Source organism: Pelobates fuscus, chromosome 3 (genome assembly GCF_036172605.1).
Source record: "Pelobates fuscus isolate aPelFus1 chromosome 3, aPelFus1.pri, whole genome shotgun sequence".
Classification (NCBI taxonomy): Eukaryota; Metazoa; Chordata; class Amphibia; order Anura; family Pelobatidae; genus Pelobates; species Pelobates fuscus.
The window spans coordinates 392,631,320-392,656,823 of record NC_086319.1 but is presented as its reverse complement, the minus strand read 5'-3'; the positions used below and the strand labels follow the sequence as shown (position 1 = coordinate 392,656,823).

At 39.4% G+C, this 25,504-nt stretch overlaps 14 non-coding genes across 14 annotated transcripts; all 14 read right to left on the bottom strand.

The window, feature by feature from the left end:
* Positions 1-630: 630 nt before the first annotated feature.
* On the bottom strand, positions 631-702 carry TRNAE-UUC (transfer RNA glutamic acid (anticodon UUC)). Its single transcript has one exon. It is a non-coding gene; the product is annotated as a tRNA-Glu (tRNA).
* Positions 703-1,893: 1,191 nt separating this feature from the next.
* TRNAE-UUC (transfer RNA glutamic acid (anticodon UUC)) lies at positions 1,894-1,965 on the bottom strand. The gene has a single exon. It is a non-coding gene; the product is annotated as a tRNA-Glu (tRNA).
* A 2,450-nt stretch (positions 1,966-4,415) lies between these two features.
* TRNAE-UUC (transfer RNA glutamic acid (anticodon UUC)) lies at positions 4,416-4,487 on the bottom strand. The gene has a single exon. It is a non-coding gene; the product is annotated as a tRNA-Glu (tRNA).
* A 2,527-nt stretch (positions 4,488-7,014) lies between these two features.
* Positions 7,015-7,086, bottom strand: TRNAE-UUC (transfer RNA glutamic acid (anticodon UUC)). The gene has a single exon. It is a non-coding gene; the product is annotated as a tRNA-Glu (tRNA).
* A 2,433-nt stretch (positions 7,087-9,519) lies between these two features.
* TRNAE-UUC (transfer RNA glutamic acid (anticodon UUC)) lies at positions 9,520-9,591 on the bottom strand. Its single transcript has one exon. It is a non-coding gene; the product is annotated as a tRNA-Glu (tRNA).
* A 1,189-nt stretch (positions 9,592-10,780) lies between these two features.
* TRNAE-UUC (transfer RNA glutamic acid (anticodon UUC)) lies at positions 10,781-10,852 on the bottom strand. Its single transcript has one exon. It is a non-coding gene; the product is annotated as a tRNA-Glu (tRNA).
* Positions 10,853-12,042: 1,190 nt separating this feature from the next.
* On the bottom strand, positions 12,043-12,114 carry TRNAE-UUC (transfer RNA glutamic acid (anticodon UUC)). Its single transcript has one exon. It is a non-coding gene; the product is annotated as a tRNA-Glu (tRNA).
* Positions 12,115-14,565: 2,451 nt separating this feature from the next.
* Positions 14,566-14,637, bottom strand: TRNAE-UUC (transfer RNA glutamic acid (anticodon UUC)). The gene has a single exon. It is a non-coding gene; the product is annotated as a tRNA-Glu (tRNA).
* Positions 14,638-15,826: 1,189 nt separating this feature from the next.
* Positions 15,827-15,898, bottom strand: TRNAE-UUC (transfer RNA glutamic acid (anticodon UUC)). The gene has a single exon. It is a non-coding gene; the product is annotated as a tRNA-Glu (tRNA).
* Positions 15,899-17,088: 1,190 nt separating this feature from the next.
* TRNAE-UUC (transfer RNA glutamic acid (anticodon UUC)) lies at positions 17,089-17,160 on the bottom strand. The gene has a single exon. It is a non-coding gene; the product is annotated as a tRNA-Glu (tRNA).
* Positions 17,161-18,350: 1,190 nt separating this feature from the next.
* On the bottom strand, positions 18,351-18,422 carry TRNAE-UUC (transfer RNA glutamic acid (anticodon UUC)). Its single transcript has one exon. It is a non-coding gene; the product is annotated as a tRNA-Glu (tRNA).
* Positions 18,423-20,873: 2,451 nt separating this feature from the next.
* On the bottom strand, positions 20,874-20,945 carry TRNAE-UUC (transfer RNA glutamic acid (anticodon UUC)). Its single transcript has one exon. It is a non-coding gene; the product is annotated as a tRNA-Glu (tRNA).
* A 1,189-nt stretch (positions 20,946-22,134) lies between these two features.
* On the bottom strand, positions 22,135-22,206 carry TRNAE-UUC (transfer RNA glutamic acid (anticodon UUC)). Its single transcript has one exon. It is a non-coding gene; the product is annotated as a tRNA-Glu (tRNA).
* A 1,189-nt stretch (positions 22,207-23,395) lies between these two features.
* On the bottom strand, positions 23,396-23,467 carry TRNAE-UUC (transfer RNA glutamic acid (anticodon UUC)). Its single transcript has one exon. It is a non-coding gene; the product is annotated as a tRNA-Glu (tRNA).
* Between the last annotated feature and the right edge of the window lie 2,037 nt (positions 23,468-25,504).

Genomic DNA, 25,504 nt, shown 5'->3' with positions numbered 1-25,504 from the left:
CGTCATGTTCCTTGTGTCCAAAAGATACTTGGGAGTAAAATCTGTCACCGAAAAGAAAGGTTTTGGCAACCTTGCGGAAGCTAAAAGTACCCGTTCTAAAGTGCTCTTGGAGGAAGTAAGTTTTTGCAAAGGTGGCGTGGCCTTCTTTGATATCAGCAATATGCCTTAAAAGGGTTTAAACGAGTAAAACTATTAGAGCGTCAGTGTCTTTATGTTAATGCAAGGTGCATTGAATCTAATTTTTTGACATGTTTGCAAGACATGACTTCATTGGAAGGTCCTGGATTGGTAAAAAACTAATCTATCTGCATATAATCCTCAAGGGACGCTTTCTTGTGCTTTAGGCAGAAGCGACAATTTCCATTTCAAGCAAAAGTCATTTTTTCCCTGCCAAATAATAACATTTTGTTTATTGAATGTTGATGTGTTCTTTAGAAAAGTCCTGTTCTGTGCACATAAAATGTTACGTGTAGTAAATTCTCTCATCCAGGATGTATTGGAATACGATGTTTATTTCTATAATCTGACTAGGAGCAATCTTCAATCCAGTGCGGATAGAATAGTAAACCGGAGACATTAACTTATATGGGTGAGATTAAAAGGTGATTAAAGAAGAAAAGCTAAGGACAATTCCCATACCGGGAGTCGAACCCGGGCCGCCTGGGTGAAAACCAGGAATCCTAACCGCTAGACCATATGGGAAGCTCTGTCACCTTTTCTCTAGAGTGGGTAACACAAGACAACCAAAAGTTCTTGGCATTTTGAAAGGTTTCCTAAAATGATTTGTTTTCACCTCTATGTCTGAAAAAACAGGAATCCTAAATGCCAGACCAAGTGAAAAGCTTAACTTATTTGGACACGGATCGGTTGACATAAGGAGAAGGTTGCCTGAAGATTATGCAAGAAAAGGAAGCTCTTGCAAAAAGGCATTATCCTCTTTGGAGCGGGGTTAAACATTGAGCTATCTTTGGGAACTCACAAACTCCACACTTCGCAAGATTCTTCATACATCTTCTGGAATAAATATATCACAGCACTGCATTGATAGGCTGCTTTAGGTCAAGAAAAGAAAGCCACCAAGCATGATGTTCTACCACCTGAGTGAAAAATCAAGAAGAACCTTAAGCAATACGCCAAATGCAAGCCCTTGCCATGCCTGGTTAAATGGTAAATCGTTTAGCTTCTCTGGAGAATCTTTTGATTGACTGATTTTCCCATATAATGAAATGCTGGCATTTTTGGAGACCTTTTGGCACCTTTGCCGTCATGTTCCTTGTGTCCAAAAGATACTTGGGAGTAAAATCTATCACCGAAAAGAAAGGTTTTGGCAACCTTGCGGAAGCTAAAAGCACCCGTTCTAAAGTGCTCTTGGAGGAAGTAAGTTTTTGCAAAGGTGGCGTGGCCTTCTTTGATATCAGCAATATGCCTTAAAAGGGTTTAAACGAGTAAAACTATTAGAGCGTCAGTGTCTTGATGTTAATGCAAGGTGCATTGAATCTAATTTTTTGACATGTTTGCAAGACATGACTTCATTGGAAGGTCCTGGATTGGTAAAAAACTAATCTATCTGCATATAATCCTCAAGGGACGCTTTCTTGTGCTTTAGGCAGAAGCGACAATTTCCATTTCAAGCAAAAGTCATTTTTTCCCTGCCAAATAATAACATTTTGTTTATTGAATGTTGATGTGTTCTTTAGAAAAGTCCTGTTCTGTGCACATAAAATGTTACGTGTAGAAAAATTCTCTCATCCAGGATGTATTGGAATACGATGTTTATTTCTATAATCTGACTAGGAGCAATCTTCAATCCAGTGCGGATAGAACAGTAAACCGGAGACATTAATTTATATGGGTGAGATTAAAAGGTGATTAAAGATGAAAAACTAAGGACAATTCCCATACCGGGAGTCGAACCCGGGCCGCCTGGGTGAAAACCAGGAATCCTAACCGCTAGACCATATGGGAAGCTCTGTCACCTGTGCTCTAGAGTGGGTAACACAAGACAACCAAAAGTTCTTGGCATTTTGAAAGGTTTCCTAAAATGATTTGTTTTCACCTCTATGTCTGAAAAAACAGGAATCCTAAATGCCAGACCAAGTGAAAAGCTTAACTTATTTGGACACGGATCGGTTGACATAAGGAGAAGGTTGCCTGAAGATTATGCAAGAAAAGGAAGCTCTTGCAAAAAGGCATTATCCTCTTTGGAGCGGGGTTAAACATTGAGCTATGTTTGGGAACTCACAAACTCCACACTTCGCAAGATTCTTCATACATCTTCTGGAATAAATATATCACAGCACTGCATTGATAGGCTGCTTTAGGTCAAGAAAAGAAAGCCACCAAGCATGATGTTCTACCACCTGAGTGAAAAATCAAGAAGAACCTTAAGCAATACGCCAAATGCAAGCCCTTGCCATGCCTGGTTAAATGGTAAATCGTTTAGCTTCTCTGGAGAATCTTTTGATTGACTGATTTTCCCATATAATGAAATGCTGGCATTTTTGGAGACCTTTTGGCACCTTTGCCGTCATGTTCCTTGTGTCCAAAAGATACTTGGGAGTAAAATCTGTCACCGAAAAGAAAGGTTTTGGCAACCTTGCGGAAGCTAAAAGTACCCGTTCTAAAGTGCTCTTGGAGGAAGTAAGTTTTTGCAAAGGTGGCGTGGCCTTCTTTGATATCAGCAATATGCCTTAAAAGGGTTTAAACGAGTAAAACTATTAGAGCGTCAGTGTCTTGATGTTAATGCAAGGTGCATTGAATCTAATTTTTTGACATGTTTGCAAGACATGACTTCATTGGAAGGTCCTGGATTGGTAAAAAACTAATCTATCTGCATATAATCCTCAAGGGACGCTTTCTTGTGCTTTAGGCAGAAGCGACAATTTCCATTTCAAGCAAAAGTCATTTTTTCCCTGCCAAATAATAAAAAATTTTCATTGAATGTTGATGTGTTCTTTAGAAAAGTCCTGTTCTGTGCACATAAAATGTTACGTGTAGTAAATTCTCTCATCCAGGATGTATTGGAATACGATGTTTATTTCTATAATCTGACTAGGAGCAATCTTCAATCCAGTGCGGATAGAATAGTAAACCGGAGACATTAACTTATATGGGTGAGATTAAAATGTGACTAAAGAAGAAAAGCTAAGGACAATTCCCATACCGGGAGTCGAGCCCGGCCGCCTGGGTGAAAACCAGGAATCCTAACCGCTAGACCATATGGGAAGCTCTGTCACCTTTTCTCTAGAGTGGGTAACACAAGACAACCAAAAGTTCTTGGCATTTTGAAAGGTTTCCTAAAATGATTTGTTTTCACCTCTATGTCTGAAAAAACAGGAATCCTAAATGCCAGACCAAGTGAAAAGCTTAACTTATTTGGACACGGATCGGTTGACATAAGGAGAAGGTTGCCTGAAGATTATGCAAGAAAAGGAAGCTCTTGCAAAAAGGCATTATCCTCTTTGGAGCGGGGTTAAACATTGAGCTATGTTTGGGAGCTCACAAACTCCACACTTCGCAAGATTCTTCATACATCTTCTGGAATAAATATATCACAGCACTGCATTGATAGGCTGCTTTAGGTCAAGAAAAGAAAGCCACCAAGCATGATGTTCTACCACCTGAGTGAAAAATCAAGAAGAACCTTAAGCAATACGCCAAATGCAAACCCTTGCCATGCCTGGTTAAATGGTAAATCGTTTAGCTTCTCTGGAGAATCTTTTGATTGACTGATTTTCCCATATAATGAAATGCTGGCATTTTTGGAGACCTTTTGGCACCTTTGCCGTCATGTTCCTTGTGTCCAAAAGATGCTTGGGAGTAAAATCTATCACCGAAAAGAAAGGTTTTGGCAACCTTGTGGAAGCTAAAAGCACCCGTTCTAAAGTGCTCTTGGAGGAAGTAAGTTTTTGCAAAGGTGGCGTGGCCTTCTTTGATATCAGCAATATGCCTTAAAAGGGTTTAAACGAGTAAAACTATTAGAGCGTCAGTGTCTTGATGTTAATGCAAGGTGCATTGAATCTAATTTTTTGACATGTTTGCAAGACATGACTTCATTGGAAGGTCCTGGATTGGTAAAAAACTAATCTATCTGCATATAATCCTCAAGGGACGCTTTCTTGTGCTTTAGGCAGAAGCGACAATTTCCATTTCAAGCAAAAGTCCTTTTTTCCCTGCCAAATAATAACATTTTGTTTATTGAATGTTGATGTGTTCTTTAGAAAAGTCCTGTTCTGTGCACATAAAATGTTACGTGTAGTAAATTCTCTCATCCAGGATGTATTGGAATACGATGTTTATTTCTATAATCTGACTAGGAGCAATCTTCAATCCAGTGCGGATAGAATAGTAAACCGGAGACATTAACTTATATGGGTGAGATTAAAAGGTGATTAAAGAAGAAAAGCTAAGGACAATTCCCATACCGGGAGTCGAACCCGGGCCGCCTGGGTGAAAACCAGGAATCCTAACCGCTAGACCATATGGGAAGCTCTGTCACCTTTTCTCTAGAGTGGGTAACACAAGACAACCAAAAGTTCTTGGCATTTTGAAAGGTTTCCTAAAATGATTTGTTTTCACCTCTATGTCTGAAAAAACAGGAATCCTAAATGCCAGACCAAGTGAAAAGCTTAACTTATTTTGACACGGATCGGTTGACATAAGGAAAAGGTTGCCTGAAGATTATGCAAGAAAAGGAAGCTCTTGCAAAAAGGCATTATCCTCTTTGGAGCGGGGTTAAACTTTGAGCTATGTTTGGGAGCTCACAAACTCCACACTTCGCAAGATTCTTCATACATCTTCTGGAATAAATATATCACAGCACTGCATTGATAGGCTGCTTTAGGTCAAGAAAAGAAAGCCACCAAGCATTATGTTCTACCACCTGAGTGAAAAATCAAGAAGAACCTTAAGCAATACGCCAAATGCAAACCCTTGCCATGCCTGGTTAAATGGTAAATCGTTTAGCTTCTCTGGAGAATCTTTTGATTGACTGATTTTCCCATATAATGAAATGCTGGCATTTTTGGAGACCTTTTGGCACCTTTGCCGTCATGTTCCTTGTGTCCAAAAGATACTTGGGAGTAAAATCTATCACCGAAAAGAAAGGTTTTGGCAACCTTGTGGAAGCTAAAAGCACCCGTTCTAAAGTGCTCTTGGAGGAAGTAAGTTTTTGCAAAGGTGGCGTGGCCTTCTTTGATATCAGCAATATGCCTTAAAAGGGTTTAAACGAGTAAAACTATTAGAGCGTCAGTGTCTTGATGTTAATGCAAGGTGCATTGAATCTAATTTTTTGACATGTTTGCAAGACATGACTTCATTGGAAGGTCCTGGATTGGTAAAAAACTAATCTATCTGCATATAATCCTCAAGGGACGCTTTCTTGTGCTTTAGGCAGAAGCGACAATTTCCATTTCAAGCAAAAGTCATTTTTTCCCTGCCAAATAATAACATTTTGTTTATTGAATGTTGATGTGTTCTTTAGAAAAGTCCTGTTCTGTGCACATAAATTGTTACGTGTAGTAAATTCTCTCATCCAGGATGTATTGGAATACGATGTTTATTTCTATAATCTGACTAGGAGCAATCTTCAATCCAGTGCGGATAGAATAGTAAACCGGAGACATTAACTTATATGGATGAGATTAAAATGTGACTAAAGAAGAAAAGCTAAGGACAATTCCCATACCGGGAGTCGAACCCCGGCCGCCTGGGTGAAAACCAGGAATCCTAACCGCTAGACCATATGGGAAACTCTGTCACCTTTTTTCTAGAGTGGGTAACACAAGACAACCAAAAGTTCTTGGCATTTTGAAAGGTTTCCTAAAATGATTTGTTTTCACCTCTATGTCTGAAAAAACAGGAATCCTAAATGCCAGACCAAGTGAAAAGCTTAACTTATTTGGACACGGATCGGTTGACATAAGGAGAAGGTTGCCTGAAGATTATGCAAGAAAAGGAAGCTCTTGCAAAAAGGCATTATCCTCTTTGGAGCGGGGTTAAACATTGAGCTATGTTTGGGAGCTCACAAACTCCACACTTCGCAAGATTCTTCATACATCTTCTGGAATAAATATATCACAGCACTGCATTGATAGGCTGCTTTAGGTCAAGAAAAGAAAGCCACCAAGCATGATGTTCTACCACCTGAGTGAAAAATCAAGAAGAACCTTAAGCAATACGCCAAATGCAAACCCTTGCCATGCCTGGTTAAATGGTAAATCGTTTAGCTTCTCTGGAGAATCTTTTGATTGACTGATTTTCCCATATAATGAAATGCTGGCATTTTTGGAGACCTTTTGGCACCTTTGCCGTCATGTTCCTTGTGTCCAAAAGATACTTGGGAGTAAAATCTATCACCGAAAAGAAAGGTTTTGGCAACCTTGTGGAAGCTAAAAGCACCCGTTCTAAAGTGCTCTTGGAGGAAGTAAGTTTTTGCAAAGGTGGCGTGGCCTTCTTTGATATCAGCAATATGCCTTAAAAGGGTTTAAACGAGTAAAACTATTAGAGCGTCAGTGTCTTGATGTTAATGCAAGGTGCATTGAATCTAATTTTTTGACATGTTTGCAAGACATGACTTCATTGGAAGGTCCTGGATTGGTAAAAAACTAATCTATCTGCATATAATCCTCAAGGGACGCTTTCTTGTGCTTTAGGCAGAAGCGACAATTTCCATTTCAAGCAAAAGTCATTTTTTCCCTGCCATATAATAAAAAATTTTCATTGAATGTTGATGTGTTCTTTAGAAAAGTCCTGTTCTGTGCACATAAAATGTTACGTGTAGTAAATTCTCTCATCCAGGATGTATTGGAATACGATGTTTATTTCTATAATCTGACTAGGAGCAATCTTCAATCCAGTGCGGATAGAATAGTAAACCAGAGACATTAACTTATATGGGTGAGATTAAAAGGTGATTAACCCCTTAAGGACAGACAACGGATATATTCCGTCATGATTCCCTTTTATTCCAGAAGTTGTGTCATTAACAGGTTAAAGAAGAAAAGCTAAGGACAATTCCCATACCAGGAGTCGAACCCGGGCCACCTGGGTGAAAACCAGGAATCCTAACCGCTAGACCATATGGGAAGCTCTGTCACCCTTTCTCTAGAGTGGGTAACACAAGACAACCAAAAGTTCTTGGCATTTTGAAAGGTTTCCTAAAATGATTTGTTTTCACCTCTATGTCTGAAAAAACAGGAATCCTAAATGCCAGACCAAGTGAAAAGCTTAACTTATTTTGACACGGATCGGTTGACATAAGGAGAAGGTTGCCTGAAGATTATGCAAGAAAAGGAAGCTCTTGCAAAAAGGCATTATCCTCTTTGGAGCGGGGTTAAACATTGAGCTATGTTTGGGAGCTCACAAACTCCACACTTCGCAAGATTCTTCATACATCTTCTGGAATAAATATATCACAGCACTGCATTGATAGGCTGCTTTAGGTCAAGAAAAGAAAGCCACCAAGCATGATGTTCTACCACCTGAGTGAAAAATCAAGAAGAATCTTAAGCAATACGCCAAATGCAAACCCTTGCCATGCCTGGTTAAATGGTAAATCGTTTAGCTTCTCTGGAGAATCTTTTGATTGACTGATTTTCCCACATTTTTGGAGACCTTTTGGCACCTTTGCCGTCATGTTCCTTGTGTCCAAAAGATACTTGGGAGTAAAATCTATCACCGAAAAGAAAGGTTTTGGCAACCTTGTGGAAGCTAAAAGCACCCGTTCTAAAGTGCTCTTGGAGGAAGTAAGTTTTTGCAAAGGTGGCGTGGCCTTCTTTGATATCAGCAATATGCCTTAAAAGGGTTTAAACGAGTAAAACTATTAGAGCGTCAGTGTCTTGATGTTAATGCAAGGTGCATTGAATCTAATTTTTTGACATGTTTGCAAGACATGACTTCATTGGAAGGTCCTGGAATGGTAAAAAACTAATCTATCTGCATATAATCCTCAAGGGACGCTTTCTTGTGCTTTAGGCAGAAGCGACAATTTCCATTTCAAGCAAAAGTCATTTTTTCCCTGCCAAATAATAAAAATTTTCATTGAATGTTGATGTGTTCTTTAGAAAAGTCCTGTTCTGTGCACATAAAATGTTACGTGTAGTAAATTCTCTCATCCAGGATGTATTGGAATACGATGTTTATTTCTATAATCTGACTAGGAGCAATCTTCAATCCAGTGCGGATAGAATAGTAAACCGGAGACATTAACTTATGTGGGTGAGATTAAAATGTGACTAAAGAAGAAAAGCTAAGGACAATTCCCATACCGGGAGTCGAGCCCGGCCGCCTGGGTGAAAACCAGGAATCCTAACCGCTAGACCATATGGGAAGCTCTGTCACCTTTTCTCTAGAGTGGGTAACACAAGACAACCAAAAGTTCTTGGCATTTTGAAAGGTTTCCTAAAATGATTTGTTTTCACCTCTATGTCTGAAAAAACAGGAATCCTAAATGCCAGACCAAGTGAAAAGCTTAACTTATTTGGACACGGATCGGTTGACATAAGGAGAAGGTTGCCTGAAGATTATGCAAGAAAAGGAAGCTCTTGCAAAAAGGCATTATCCTCTTTGGAGCGGGGTTAAACATTGAGCTATGTTTGGGAGCTCACAAACTCCACACTTCGCAAGATTCTTCATACATCTTCTGGAATAAATATATCACAGCACTGCATTGATAGGCTGCTTTAGGTCAAGAAAAGAAAGCCACCAAGCATGATGTTCTACCACCTGAGTGAAAAATCAAGAAGAACCTTAAGCAATACGCCAAATGCAAACCCTTGCCATGCCTGGTTAAATGGTAAATCGTTTAGCTTCTCTGGAGAATCTTTTGATTGACTGATTTTCCCATATAATGAAATGCTGGCATTTTTGGAGACCTTTTGGCACCTTTGCCGTCATGTTCCTTGTGTCCAAAAGATGCTTGGGAGTAAAATCTATCACCGAAAAGAAATGTTTTGGCAACCTTGTGGAAGCTAAAAGCACCCGTTCTAAAGTGCTCTTGGAGGAAGTAAGTTTTTGCAAAGGTGGCGTGGCCTTCTTTGATATCAGCAATATGCCTTAAAAGGGTTTAAACGAGTAAAACTATTAGAGCGTCAGTGTCTTGATGTTAATGCAAGGTGCATTGAATCTAATTTTTTGACATGTTTGCAAGACATGACTTCATTGGAAGGTCCTGGATTGGTAAAAAACTAATCTATCTGCATATAATCCTCAAGGGACGCTTTCTTGTGCTTTAGGCAGAAGCGACAATTTCCATTTCAAGCAAAAGTCCTTTTTTCCCTGCCAAATAATAACATTTTGTTTATTGAATGTTGATGTGTTCTTTAGAAAAGTCCTGTTCTGTGCACATAAAATGTTACGTGTAGTAAATTCTCTCATCCAGGATGTATTGGAATACGATGTTTATTTCTATAATCTGACTAGGAGCAATCTTCAATCCAGTGCGGATAGAATAGTAAACCGGAGACATTAACTTATATGGGTGAGATTAAAAGGTGATTAAAGATGAAAAACTAAGGACAATTCCCATACCGGGAGTCGAACCCGGGCCGCCTGGGTGAAAACCAGGAATCCTAACCGCTAGACCATATGGGAAGCTCTGTCACCTTTTCTCTAGAGTGGGTAACACAAGACAACCATAAGTTCTTGGCATTTTGAAAGGTTTCCTAAAATGATTTGTTTTCACCTCTATGTCTGAAAAAACAGGAATCCTAAATGCCAGACCAAGTGAAAAGCTTAACTTATTTTGACACGGATCGGTTGACATAAGGAGAAGGTTGCCTGAAGATTATGCAAGAAAAGGAAGCTCTTGCAAAAGGCATTATCCTCTTTGGAGCGGGGTTAAACATTGAGCTATGTTTGGGAGCTCACAAACTCCACACTTCGCAAGATTCTTCATACATCTTCTGGAATAAATATATCACAGCACTGCATTGATAGGCTGCTTTAGGTCAAGAAAAGAAAGCCACCAAGCATGATGTTCTACCACCTGAGTGAAAAATCAAGAAGAACCTTAAGCAATACGCCAAGTGCAAACCCTTGCCATGCCTGGTTAAATGGTAAATCGTTTAGCTTCTCTGGAGAATCTTTTGATTGACTGATTTTCCCATATAATGAAATGCTGGCATTTTTGGAGACCTTTTGGCACCTTTGCCGTCATGTTCCTTGTGTCCAAAAGATACTTGGGAGTAAAATCTATCACCGAAAAGAAAGGTTTTGGCAACCTTGCGGAAGCTAAAAGCACCCGTTCTAAAGTGCTCTTGGAGGAAGTAAGTTTTTGCAAAGGTGGCGTGGCCTTCTTTGATATCAGCAATATGCCTTAAAAGGGTTTAAACGAGTAAAACTATTAGAGCGTCAGTGTCTTGATGTTAATGCAAGGTGCATTGAATCTAATTTTTTGACATGTTTGCAAGACATGACTTCATTGGAAGGTCCTGGATTGGTAAAAAACTAATCTATCTGCATATAATCCTCAAGGGACGCTTTCTTGTGCTTTAGGCAGAAGCGACAATTTCCATTTCAAGCAAAAGTCATTTTTTCCCTGCCAAATAATAACATTTTGTTTATTGAATGTTGATGTGTTCTTTAGAAAAGTCCTGTTCTGTGCACATAAAATGTTACGTGTAGTAAATTCTCTCATCCAGGATGTATTGGAATACGATGTTTATTTCTATAATCTGACTAGGAGCAATCTTCAATCCAGTGCGGATAGAATAGTAAACCGGAGACATTAACTTATATGGGTGAGATTAAAATGTGACTAAAGAAGAAAAGCTAAGGACAATTCCCATACCGGGAGTCGAACCCGGGCCGCCTGGGTGAAAACCAGGAATCCTAACCGCTAGACCATATGGGAAGCTCTGTCACCTTTTCTCTAGAGTGGGTAACACAAGACAACCAAAAGTTCTTGGCATTTTGAAAGGTTTCCTAAAATGATTTGTTTTCACCTCTATGTCTGAAAAAACAGGAATCCTAAATGCCAGACCAAGTGAAAAGCTTAACTTATTTTGACACGGATCGGTTGACATAAGGAGAAGGTTGCCTGAAGATTATGCAAGAAAAGGAAGCTCTTGCAAAAAGGCATTATCCTCTTTGGAGCGGGGTTAAACATTGAGCTATGTTTGGGAGCTCACAAACTCCACACTTCGCAAGATTCTTCATACATCTTCTGGAATAAATATATCACAGCACTGCATTGATAGGCTGCTTTAGGTCAAGAAAAGAAAGCCACCAAGCATGATGTTCTACCACCTGAGTGAAAAATCAAGAAGAACCTTAAGCAATACGCCAAATGCAAGCCCTTGCCATGCCTGGTTAAATGGTAAATCGTTTAGCTTCTCTGGAGAATCTTTTGATTGACTGATTTTCCCATATAATGAAATGCTGGCATTTTTGGAGACCTTTTGGCACCTTTGCCGTCATGTTCCTTGTGTCCAAAAGATACTTGGGAGTAAAATCTGTCACCGAAAAGAAAGGTTTTGGCAACCTTGCGGAAGCTAAAAGTACCCGTTCTAAAGTGCTCTTGGAGGAAGTAAGTTTTTGCAAAGGTGGCGTGGCCTTCTTTGATATCAGCAATATGCCTTAAAAGGGTTTAAACGAGTAAAACTATTAGAGCGTCAGTGTCTTGATGTTAATGCAAGGTGCATTGAATCTAATTTTTTGACATGTTTGCAAGACATGACTTCATTGGAAGGTCCTGGATTGGTAAAAAACTAATCTATCTGCATATAATCCTCAAGGGACGCTTTCTTGTGCTTTAGGCAGAAGCGACAATTTCCATTTCAAGCAAAAGTCCTTTTTTCCCTGCCAAATAATAACATTTTGTTTATTGAATGTTGATGTGTTCTTTAGAAAAGTCCTGTTCTGTGCACATAAAATGTTACGTGTAGTAAATTCTCTCATCCAGGATGTATTGGAATACGATGTTTATTTCTATAATCTGACTAGGAGCAATCTTCAATCCAGTGCGGATAGAATAGTAAACCGGAGACATTAACTTATATGGGTGAGATTAAAAGGTGATTAAAGATGAAAAACTAAGGACAATTCCCATACCGGGAGTCGAACCCGGGCCGCCTGGGTGAAAACCAGGAATCCTAACCGCTAGACCATATGGGAAGCTCTGTCACCTTTTCTCTAGAGTGGGTAACACAAGACAACCATAAGTTCTTGGCATTTTGAAAGGTTTCCTAAAATGATTTGTTTTCACCTCTATGTCTGAAAAAACAGGAATCCTAAATGCCAGACCAAGTGAAAAGCTTAACTTATTTTGACACGGATCGGTTGACATAAGGAGAAGGTTGCCTGAAGATTATGCAAGAAAAGGAAGCTCTTGCAAAAAGGCATTATCCTCTTTGGAGCGGGGTTAAACATTGAGCTATGTTTGGGAGCTCACAAACTCCACACTTCGCAAGATTCTTCATACATCTTCTGGAATAAATATATCACAGCACTGCATTGATAGGCTGCTTTAGGTCAAGAAAAGAAAGCCACCAAGCATGATGTTCTACCACCTGAGTGAAAAATCAAGAAGAACCTTAAGCAATACGCCAAGTGCAAACCCTTGCCATGCCTGGTTAAATGGTAAATCGTTTAGCTTCTCTGGAGAATCTTTTGATTGACTGATTTTCCCATATAATGAAATGCTGGCATTTTTGGAGACCTTTTGGCACCTTTGCCGTCATGTTCCTTGTGTCCAAAAGATACTTGGGAGTAAAATCTATCACCGAAAAGAAAGGTTTTGGCAACCTTGTGGAAGCTAAAAGCACCCGTTCTAAAGTGCTCTTGGAGGAAGTAAGTTTTTGCAAAGGTGGCGTGGCCTTCTTTGATATCAGCAATATGCCTTAAAAGGGTTTAAACGAGTAAAACTATTAGAGCGTCAGTGTCTTGATGTTAATGCAAGGTGCATTGAATCTAATTTTTTGACATGTTTGCAAGACATGACTTCATTGGAAGGTCCTGGATTGGTAAAAAACTAATCTATCTGCATATAATCCTCAAGGGACGCTTTCTTGTGCTTTAGGCAGAAGCGACAATTTCCATTTCAAGCAAAAGTCATTTTTTCCCTGCCAAATAATAAAAAATTTTCATTGAATGTTGATGTGTTCTTTAGAAAAGTCCTGTTCTGTGCACATAAAATGTTACGTGTAGTAAATTCTCTCATCCAGGATGTATTGGAATACGATGTTTATTTCTATAATCTGACTAGGAGCAATCTTCAATCCAGTGCGGATAGAATAGTAAACCAGAGACATTAACTTATATGGGTGAGATTAAAATGTGACTAAAGAAGAAAAGATAAGGACAATTCCCATACCGGGAGTCGAACCCGGGCCGCCTGGGTGAAAACCAGGAATCCTAACTGCTAGACCATATGGGAAGCTCTGTCACCTTTTCTCTAGAGTGGGTAACACAAGACAACCATAAGTTCTTGGCATTTTGAAGGGTTTCCTAAAATGATTTGTTTTCACCTCTATGTCTGAAAAAACAGGAATCCTAAATGCCAGACCAAGTGAAAAGCTTAACTTATTTTGACACGGATCGGTTGACATAAGGAGAAGGTTGCCTGAAGATTATGCAAGAAAAGGAAGCTCTTGCAAAAAGGCATTATCCTCTTTGGAGCGGGGTTAAACATTGAGCTATGTTTGGGAGCTCACAAACTCCACACTTCGCAAGATTCTTCATACATCTTCTGGAATAAATATATCACAGCACTGCATTGATAGGCTGCTTTAGGTCAAGAAAAGAAAGCCACCAAGCATGATGTTCTACCACCTGAGTGAAAAATCAAGAAGAACCTTAAGCAATACGCCAAGTGCAAACCCTTGCCATGCCTGGTTAAATGGTAAATCGTTTAGCTTCTCTGGAGAATCTTTTGATTGACTGATTTTCCCATATAATGAAATGCTGGCATTTTTGGAGACCTTTTGGCACCTTTGCCGTCATGTTCCTTGTGTCCAAAAGATACTTGGGAGTAAAATCTATCACCGAAAAGAAAGGTTTTGGCAACCTTGTGGAAGCTAAAAGCACCCGTTCTAAAGTGCTCTTGGAGGAAGTAAGTTTTTGCAAAGGTGGCGTGGCCTTCTTTGATATCAGCAATATGCCTTAAAAGGGTTTAAACGAGTAAAACTATTAGAGCGTCAGTGTCTTGATGTTAATGCAAGGTGCATTGAATCTAATTTTTTGACATGTTTGCAAGACATGACTTCATTGGAAGGTCCTGGATTGGTAAAAAACTAATCTATCTGCATATAATCCTCAAGGGACGCTTTCTTGTGCTTTAGGCAGAAGCGACAATTTCCATTTCAAGCAAAAGTCATTTTTTCCCTGCCAAATAATAACATTTTGTTTATTGAATGTTGATGTGTTCTTTAGAAAAGTCCTGTTCTGTGCACATAAAATGTTACGTGTAGTAAATTCTTTCATCCAGGATGTATTGGAATACGATGTTTATTTCTATAATCTGACTAGGAGCACTCTTCAATCCAGTGCGGAAAGAATAGTAAACCAGAGACATTAATTTATATGGGTGAGATTAAAAGGTGATTAAAGAAGAAAAGCTAAGGACAATTCCCATACCGGGAGTCGAACCCGGGCCGCCTGGGTGAAAACCAGGAATCCTAACCGCTAGACCATATGGGAAGCTCTGTCACCTTTTCTCTAGAGTGGGTAACACAAGACAACCAAAAGTTCTTGGCATTTTGAAAGGTTTCCTAAAATGATTTGTTTTCACCTCTATGTCTGAAAAAACAGGAATCCTAAATGCCAGACCAAGTGAAAAGCTTAACTTATTTTGACACGGATCGGTTGACATAAGGAGAAGGTTGCCTGAAGATTATGCAAGAAAAGGAAGCTCTTGCAAAAAGGCATTATCCTCTTTGGAGCGGGGTTAAACATTGAGCTATGTTTGGGAGCTCACAAACTCCACACTTCGCAAGATTCTTCATACATCTTCTGGAATAAATATATCACAGCACTGCATTGATAGGCTGCTTTAGGTCAAGAAAAGAAAGCCACCAAGCATGATGTTCTACCACCTGAGTGAAAAATCAAGAAGAACCTTAAGCAATACGCCAAGTGCAAACCCTTGCCATGCCTGGTTAAATGGTAAATCGTTTAGCTTCTCTGGAGAATCTTTTGATTGACTGATTTTCCATATAATGAAATGCTGGCATTTTTGGAGACCTTTTGGCACCTTTGCCGTCATGTTCCTTGTGTCCAAAAGATACTTGGGAGTAAAATCTATCACCGAAAAGAAAGGTTTTGGCAACCTTGTGGAAGCTAAAAGCACCCGTTCTAAAGTGCTCTTGGAGGAAGTAAGTTTTTGCAAAGGTGGCGTGGCCTTCTTTGATATCAGCAATATGCCTTAAAAGGGTTTAAACGAGTAAAACTATTAGAGCGTCAGTGTCTTGATGTTAATGCAAGGTGCATTGAATCTAATTTTTTGACATGTTTGCAAGACATGACTTCATTGGAAGGTCCTGGATTGGTAAAAAACTAATCTATCTGCATATAATCCTCAAGGGACGCTTTCTTGTGCTTTAGGCAGAAGCGACAATTTCCATTTCAAGCAAAAGTCATTTTTTCCCTGCCAAATAATAACATTTTGTTTATTGAATGTTGATGTGTTCTTTAGAAAAGTCCTGTTCTGTGCACATAAAATGTTACGTGTAGTAAATTCTCTCATCCAGGATGTATTGGAATACGATGTTTATTTCTATAATCTGACTAGGAGCAATCTTCAATCCAGTGCGGAAAGAATAGTAAACCAGAGACATTAATTTATATGGGTGAGATTAAAAGGTGATTAAAGAAGAAAAGCTAAGGACAATTCCCATACCGGGAGTCGAACCCGGGCCGCCTGGGTGAAAACCAGGAATCCTAACCGCTAGACCATATGGGAAGCTCTGTCACCTTTTCTCTAGAGTGGGTAACACAAGACAACCAAAAGTTCTTGGCATTTTGAAAGGTTTCCTAAAATGATTTGTTTTCACCTCTATGTCTGAAAAAACAGGAATCCTAAATGCCAGACCAAGTGAAAAGCTTAACTTATTTTGACACGGATCGGTTGACATAAGGAGAAGGTTGCCTGAAGATTATGCAAGAAAAGGAAGCTCTTGCAAAAAGGCATTATCCTCTTTGGAGCGGGGTTAAACATTGAGCTATGTTTGGGAGCTCACAAACTCCACACTTCGCAAGATTCTTCATACATCTTCTGGAATAAATATATCACAGCACTGCATTGATAGGCTGCTTTAGGTCAAGAAAAGAAAGCCACCAAGCATGATGTTCTACCACCTGAGTGAAAAATCAAGAAGAACCTTAAGCAATACGCCAAATGCAAGCCCTTGCCATGCCTGGTTAAATGGTAAATCGTTTAGCTTCTCTGGAGAATCTTTTGATTGACTGATTTTCCCATATAATGAAATGCTGGCATTTTTGGAGACCTTTTGGCACCTTTGCCGTCATGTTCCTTGTGTCCAAAAGATACTTGGGAGTAAAATCTATCACCGAAAAGAAAGGTTTTGGCAACCTTGTGGAAGCTAAAAGCACCCGTTCTAAAGTGCTCTTGGAGGAAGTAAGTTTTTGCAAAGGTGGCGTGGCCTTCTTTGATATCAGCAATATGCCTTAAAAGGGTTTAAACGAGTAAAACTATTAGAGCGTCAGTGTCTTGATGTTAATGCAAGGTGCATTGAATCTAATTTTTTGACATGTTTGCAAGACATGACTTCATTGGAAGGTCCTGGATTGGTAAAAAACTAATCTATCTGCATATAATCCTCAAGGGACGCTGTCTTGTGCTTTAGGCAGAAGCGACAATTTCCATTTCAAGCAAAAGTCATTTTTTCCCTGCCAAATAATAACATTTTGTTTATTGAATGTTGATGTGTTCTTTAGAAAAGTCCTGTTCTGTGCACATAAAATGTTACGTGTAGTAAATTCTCTCATCCAGGATGTATTGGAATACGATGTTTATTTCTATAATCTGACTAGGAGCAATCTTCAATCCAGTGCGGAAAGAATAGTAAACCAGAGACATTAACTTATATGGGTGAGATTAAAAGGTGATTAAAGAAGAAAAGCTAAGGACAATTCCCATACCGGGAGTCGAACCCGGGCCGCCTGGGTGAAAACCAGGAATCCTAACCGCTAGACCATATGGGAAGCTCTGTCACCTCTTCTCTAGAGTGGGTAACACAAGACAACCAAAAGTTCTTGGCATTTTGAAAGGTTTCCTAAAATGATTTGTTTTCACCTCTATGTCTGAAAAAACAGGAATCCTAAATGCCAGACCAAGTTAAAATCTTAACTTATTTTGACACGGATCGGTTGACATAAGGAGAAGGTTGCCTGAAGATTATGCAAGAAAAGGAAGCTCTTGCAAAAAGGCATTATCCTCTTTGGAGCGGGGTTAAACATTGAGCTATGTTTGGGAGCTCACAAACTCCACACTTCGCAAGATTCTTCATACATCTTCTGGAATAAATATATCACAGCACTGCATTGATAGGCTGCTTTAGGTCAAGAAAAGAAAGCCACCAAGCACGATGTTCTACCACCTGAGTGAAAAATCAAGAAGAACCTTAAGCAATACGCCAAATGCAAACCCTTGCCATGCCTGGTTAAATGGTAAATCGTTTAGCTTCTCTGGAGAATCTTTTGATTGACTGATTTTCCCATATAATGAAATGCTGGCATTTTTGGAGACCTTTTGGCACCTTTGCCGTCATGTTCCTTGTGTCCAAAAGATACTTGGGAGTAAAATCTATCACCGAAAAGAAAGGTTTTGGCAACCTTGTGGAAGCTAAAAGCACCCGTTCTAAAGTGCTCTTGGAGGAAGTAAGTTTTTGCAAAGGTGGCGTGGCCTTCTTTGATATCAGCAATATGCCTTAAAAGGGTTTAAACGAGTAAAACTATTAGAGCGTCAGTGTCTTGATGTTAATGCAAGGTGCATTGAATCTAACTTTTTTGACATGTTTGCAAGACATGACTTCATTGGAAGGTCCTGGATTGGTAAAAAACTAATCTATCTGCATATAATCCTCAAGGGACGCTTTCTTGTGCTTTAGGCAGAAGCGACAATTTCCATTTCAAGCAAAAGTCATTTTTCCCCTGCCAAATAATAAAAAAATTTCATTGAATGTTGATGTGTTCTTTAGAAAAGTCCTGTTCTGTGCACATAAAATGTAACGTGTAGTAAATTCTCTCATCCAGGATGTATTGGAATACGATGTTTATTTCTATAATCTGACTAGGAGCAATCTTCAATCCAGTGCGGAAAGAATAGTAAACCAGAGACATTAATTTATATGGGTGAGATTAAAAGGTGATTAAAGAAGAAAAGCTAAGGACAATTCCCATACCGGGAGTCGAACCCGGGCCGCCTGGGTGAAAACCAGGAATCCTAACCGCTAGACCATATGGGAAGCTCTGTCACCTTTTCTCTAGAGTGGGTAACACAAGACAACCAAAAGTTCTTGGCATTTTGAAAGGTTTCCTAAAATGATTTGTTTTCACCTCTATGTCTGAAAAAACAGGAATCCTAAATGCCAGACCAAGTGAAAAGCTTAACTTATTTTGACACGGATCGGTTGACATAAGGAGAAGGTTGCCTGAAGATTATGCAAGAAAAGGAAGCTCTTGCAAAAAGGCATTATCCTCTTTGGAGCGGGGTTAAACATTGAGCTATGTTTGGGAGCTCACAAACTCCACACTTCGCAAGATTCTTCATACATCTTCTGGAATAAATATATCACAGCACTGCATTGATAGGCTGCTTTAGGTCAAGAAAAGAAAGCCACCAAGCATGATGTTCTACCACCTGAGTGAAAAATCAAGAAGAACCTTAAGCAATACGCCAAATGCAAACCCTTGCCATGCCTGGTTAAATGGTAAATCGTTTAGCTTCTCTGGAGAATCTTTTGATTGACTGATTTTCCCATATAATGAAATGCTGGCATTTTTGGAGACCTTTTGGCACCTTTGCCGTCATGTTCCTTGTGTCCAAAAGATACTTGGGAGTAAAATCTATCACCGAAAAGAAAGGTTTTGGCAACCTTGTGGAAGCTAAAAGCACCCGTTCTAAAGTGCTCTTGGAGGAAGTAAGTTTTTGCAAAGGTGGCGTGGCCTTCTTTGATATCAGCAATATGCCTTAAAAGGGTTTAAACGAGTAAAACTATTAGAGCGTCAGTGTCTTGATGTTAATGCAAGGTGCATTGAATCTAATTTTTTGACATGTTTGCAAGACATGACTTCATTGGAAGGTCCTGGATTGGTAAAAAACTAATCTATCTGCATATAATCCTCAAGGGACGCTTTCTTGTGCTTTAGGCAGAAGCGACAATTTCCATTTCAAGCAAAAGTCATTTTTTCCCTGCCAAATAATAACATTTTGTTTATTGAATGTTGATGTGTTCTTTAGAAAAGTCCTGTTCTGTGCACATAAAATGTTACGTGTAGTAAATTCTCTCATCCAGGATGTATTGGAATACGATGTTTATTTCTATAATCTGACTAGGAGCAATCTTCAATCCAGTGCGGATAGAATAGTAAACCGGAGACATTAATTTATATGGGTGAGATTAAAATGTGATTAAAGAAGAAAAGCTAAGGACAATTCCTATACCAGGAGTCGAACCCGGGCCGCCTGGGTGAAAACCAGGAATCCTAACCGCTAGACCATATGGGAAGCTCTGTCACCTTTTCTCTAGAGTGGGTAACACAAGACAACCAAAAGTTCTTGGCATTTTGAAAGGTTTCCTAAAATGATTTGTTTTCACCTCTATGTCTGAAAAAACAGGAATCCTAAATGCCAGACCAAGTGAAAAGCTTAACTTATTTTGACACGGATCGGTTGACATAAGGAGAAGGTTGCCTGAAGATTATGCAAGAAAAGGAAGTTCTTGCAAAAAGGCATTATCCTCTTTGGAGCGGGGTTAAACATTGAGCTATGTTTGGGAGCTCACAAACTCCACACTTCGCAAGATTCTTCATACATCTTCTGGAATAAATATATCACAGCACTGCATTGATAGGCTGCTTTAGGTCAAGAAAAGAAAGCCACCAAGCATTATGTTCTACCACCTGAGTGAAAAATCAAGAAGAACCTTAAGCAATACGCCAAATGCAAGCCCTTGCCATGCCTGGTTAAATGGTAAATCGTTTAGCTTCTCTGGAGAATCTTTTGATTGACTGATTTTCCCATATAATGAAATGCTGGCATTTTTGGAGACCTTTTGGCACCTTTGCCGTCATGTTCCTTGTGTCCAAAAGATACTTGGGAGTAAAATCTGTCACCGAAAAGAAAGGTTTTGGCAACCTTGCGGAAGCTAAAAGTACCCGTTCTAAAGTGCTCTTGGAGGAAGTAAGTTTTTGCAAAGGTGGCGTGGCCTTCTTTGATATCAGCAATATGCCTTAAAAGGGTTTAAACGAGTAAAACTATTAGAGCGTCAGTGTCTTGATGTTAATGCAAGGTGCATTGAATCTAATTTTTTGACATGTTTGCAAGACATGACTTCATTGGAAGGTCCTGGATTGGTAAAAAACTAATCTATCTGCATATAATCCTCAAGGGACGCTTTCTTGTGCTTTAGGCAGAAGCGACAATTTCCATTTCAAGCAAAAGTCATTTTTTCCCTGCCAAATAATAAAAAATTTTCATTGAATGTTGATGTGTTCTTTAGAAAAGTCCTGTTCTGTGCACATAAAATGTTACGTGTAGTAAATTCTCTCATCCAGGATGTATTGGAATACGATGTTTATTTCTATAATCTGACTAGGAGCAATCTTCAATCCAGTGCGGATAGAATAGTAAACCGGAGACATTAACTTATATGGGTGAGATTAAAAGGTGATTAAAGAAGAAAAGCTAAGGACAATTCCCATACCGGGAGTCGAACCCGGGCCGCCTGGGTGAAAACCAGGAATCCTAACCGCTAGACCATATGGGAAGCTCTGTCACCTTTTCTCTAGAGTGGGTAACACAAGACAACCAAAAGTTCTTGGCATTTTGAAAGGTTTCCTAAAATGATTTGTTTTCACCTCTATGTCTGAAAAAACAGGAATCCTAAATGCCAGACCAAGTGAAAAGCTTAACTTATTTTGACACGGATCGGTTGACATAAGGAGAAGGTTGCCTGAAGATTATGCAAGAAAAGGAAGCTCTTGCAAAAAGGCATTATCCTCTTTGGAGCGGGGTTAAACATTGAGCTATGTTTGGGAGCTCACAAACTCCACACTTCGCAAGATTCTTCATACATCTTCTGGAATAAATATATCACAGCACTGCATTGATAGGCTGCTTTAGGTCAAGAAAAGAAAGCCACCAAGCATGATGTTCTACCACCTGAGTGAAAAATCAAGAAGAACCTTAAGCAATACGCCAAATGCAAACCCTTGCCATGCCTGGTTAAATGGTAAATCGTTTAGCTTCTCTGGAGAATCTTTTGATTGACTGATTTTCCCATATAATGAAATGCTGGCATTTTTGGAGACCTTTTGGCACCTTTGCCGTCATGTTCCTTGTGTCCAAAAGATACTTGGGAGTAAAATCTATCACCGAAAAGAAAGGTTTTGGCAACCTTGTGTAAGCTAAAAGCACCCGTTCTAAAGTGCTCTTGGAGGAAGTAAGTTTTTGCAAAGGTGGCGTGGCCTTCTTTGATATCAGCAATATGCCTTAAAAGGGTTTAAACGAGTAAAACTATTAGAGCGTCAGTGTCTTGATGTTAATGCAAGGTGCATTGAATCTAATTTTTTGACATGTTTGCAAGACATGACTTCATTGGAAGGTCCTGGATTGGTAAAAAACTAATCTATCTGCATATAATCCTCAAGGGACGCTTTCTTGTGCTTTAGGCAGAAGCGACAATTTCCATTTCAAGCAAAAGTCATTTTTTCCCTGCCAAATAATAACATTTTTTCATTGAATGTTGATGTGTTCTTTAGAAAAGTCCTGTTCTGTGCACATAAAATGTTACGTGTAGTAAATTCTCTCATCCAGGATGTATTGGAATACGATGTTTATTTCTATAATCTGACTAGGAGCAATCTTCAATCCAGTGCGGATAGAATAGTAAACCGGAGACATTAACTTATATGGGTGAGATTAAAAGGTGATTAAAGAAGAAAAGCTAAGGACAATTCCCATACCGGGAGTCGAACCCGGGCCGCCTGGGTGAAAACCAGGAATCCTAACCGCTAGACCATATGGGAAGCTCTGTCACCTTTTCTCTAGAGTGGGTAACACAAGACAACCAAAAGTTCTTGGCATTTTGAAAGGTTTCCTAAAATGATTTGTTTTCACCTCTATGTCTGAAAAAACAGGAATCCTAAATGCCAGACCAAGTGAAAAGCTTAACTTATTTTGACACGGATCGGTTGACATAAGGAGAAGGTTGCCTGAAGATTATGCAAGAAAAGGAAGCTCTTGCAAAAAGGCATTATCCTCTTTGGAGCGGGGTTAAACATTGAGCTATGTTTGGGAGCTCACAAACTCCACACTTCGCAAGATTCTTCATACATCTTCTGGAATAAATATATCACAGCACTGCATTGATAGGCTGCTTTAGGTCAAGAAAAGAAAGCCACCAAGCATGATGTTCTACCACCTGAGTGAAAAATCAAGAAGAACCTTAAGCAATACGCCAAATGCAAACCCTTGCCATGCCTGGTTAAATGGTAAATCGTTTAGCTTCTCTGGAGAATCTTTTGATTGACTGATTTTCCCATATAATGAAATGCTGGCATTTTTGGAGACCTTTTGGCACCTTTGCCGTCATGTTCCTTGTGTCCAAAAGATACTTGGGAGTAAAATCTATCACCGAAAAGAAAGGTTTTGGCAACCTTGTGTAAGCTAAAAGCACCCGTTCTAAAGTGCTCTTGGAGGAAGTAAGTTTTTGCAAAGGTGGCGTGGCCTTCTTTGATATCAGCAATATGCCTTAAAAGGGTTTAAACGAGTAAAACTATTAGAGCGTCAGTGTCTTGATGTTAATGCAAGGTGCATTGAATCTAATTTTTTGACATGTTTGCAAGACATGACTTCATTGGAAGGTCCTGGATTGGTAAAAAACTAATCTATCTGCATATAATCCTCAAGGGACGCTTTCTTGTGCTTTAGGCAGAAGCGACAATTTCCATTTCAAGCAAAAGTCATTTTTTCCCTGCCAAATAATAAAAAATTTTCATTGAATGTTGATGTGTTCTTTAGAAAAGTCCTGTTCTGTGCACATAAAATGTTACGTGTAGTAAATTCTCTCATCCAGGATGTATTGGAATACGATGTTTATTTCTATAATCTGACTAGGAGCAATCTTCAATCCAGTGCGGATAGAATAGTAAACCGGAGACATTAACTTATATGGGTGAGATTAAAAGGTGATTAAAGAAGAAAAGCTAAGGACAATTCCCATACCGGGAGTCGAACCCGGGCCGCCTGGGTGAAAACCAGGAATCCTAACCGCTAGACCATATGGGAAGCTCTGTCACCTTTTCTCTAGAGTGGGTAACACAAGACAACCAAAAGTTCTTGGCATTTTGAAAGGTTTCCTAAAATGATTTGTTTTCACCTCTATGTCTGAAAAAACAGGAATCCTAAATGCCAGACCAAGTGAAAAGCTTAACTTATTTTGACACGGATCGGTTGACATAAGGAGAAGGTTGCCTGAAGATTATGCAAGAAAAGGAAGCTCTTGCAAAAAGGCATTATCCTCTTTGGAGCGGGGTTAAACATTGAGCTATGTTTGGGAGCTCACAAACTCCACACTTCGCAAGATTCTTCATACATCTTCTGGAATAAATATATCACAGCACTGCATTGATAGGCTGCTTTAGGTCAAGAAAAGAAAGCCACCAAGCATGATGTTCTACCACCTGAGTGAAAAATCAAGAAGAACCTTAAGCAATACGCCAAATGCAAACCCTTGCCATGCCTGGTTAAATGGTAAATCGTTTAGCTTCTCTGGAGAATCTTTTGATTGACTGATTTTCCCATATAATGAAATGCTGGCATTTTTGGAGACCTTTTGGCACCTTTGCCGTCATGTTCCTTGTGTCCAAAAGATACTTGGGAGTAAAATCTGTCACCGAAAAGAAAGGTTTTGGCAACCTTGCGGAAGCTAAAAGTACCCGTTCTAAAGTGCTCTTGGAGGAAGTAAGTTTTTGCAAAGGTGGCGTGGCCTTCTTTGATATCAGCAATATGCCTTAAAAGGGTTTAAACGAGTAAAACTATTAGAGCGTCAGTGTCTTGATGTTAATGCAAGGTGCATTGAATCTAATTTTTTGACATGTTTGCAAGACATGACTTCATTGGAAGGTCCTGGATTGGTAAAAACTAATCTATCTGCATATAATCCTCAAGGGACGCTTTCTTGTGCTTTAGGCAGAAGCGACAATTTCCATTTCAAGCAAAAGTCATTTTTTCCCTGCCAAATAATAAAAATTTTTTATTGAATGTTGATGTGTTCTTTAGAAAAGTCCTGTTCTGTGCACATAAAATGTTACGTGTAGTAAATTCTCTCATCCAGGATGTATTGGAATACGATGTTTATTTCTATAATCTGACTAGGAGCAATCTTCAATCCAGTGCGGATAGAATAGTAAACCGGAGACATTAACTTATATGGGTGAGATTAAAAGGTGATTAAAGAAGAAAAGCTAAGGACAATTCCCATACCGGGAGTCGAACCCGGGCCGCCTGGGTGAAAACCAGGAATCCGAACCGCTAGACCATATGGGAAGCTCTGTCACCTTTTCTCTAGAGTGGGTAACACAAGACAATCAAAAGTTCTTGGCATTTTGAAAGGTTTCCTAAAATGATTTGTTTTCACCTCTATGTCTGAAAAAACAGGAATCCTAAATGCCAGACCAAGTGAAAAGCTTAACTTATTTTGACACGGATCGGTTGACATAAGGAGAAGGTTGCCTGAAGATTATGCAAGAAAAGGAAGCTCTTGCAAAAAGGCATTATCCTCTTTGGAGCGGGGTTAAACATTGAGCTATGTTTGGGAGCTCACAAACTCCACACTTCGCAAGATTCTTCATACATCTTCTGGAATAAATATATCACAGCACTGCATTGATAGGCTGCTTTAGGTCAAGAAAAGAAAGCCACCAAGCATGATGTTCTACCACCTGAGTGAAAAATCAAGAAGAACCTTAAGCAATACGCCAAATGCAAGCCCTTGCCATGCCTGGTTAAATGGTAAATCGTTTAGCTTCTCTGGAGAATCTTTTGATTGACTGATTTTCCCATATAATGAAATGCTGGCATTTTTGGAGACCTTTTGGCACCTTTGCCGTCATGTTCCTTGTGTCCAAAAGATACTTGGGAGTAAAATCTGTCACCGAAAAGAAAGGTTTTGGCAACCTTGCGGAAGCTAAAAGTACCCGTTCTAAAGTGCTCTTGGAGGAAGTAAGTTTTTGCAAAGGTGGCATGGCTTTCTTTGATATCAGCAATATGCCTTAAAAGGGTTTAAACGAGTAAAACTATTAGAGCGTCAGTGTCTTGATGTTA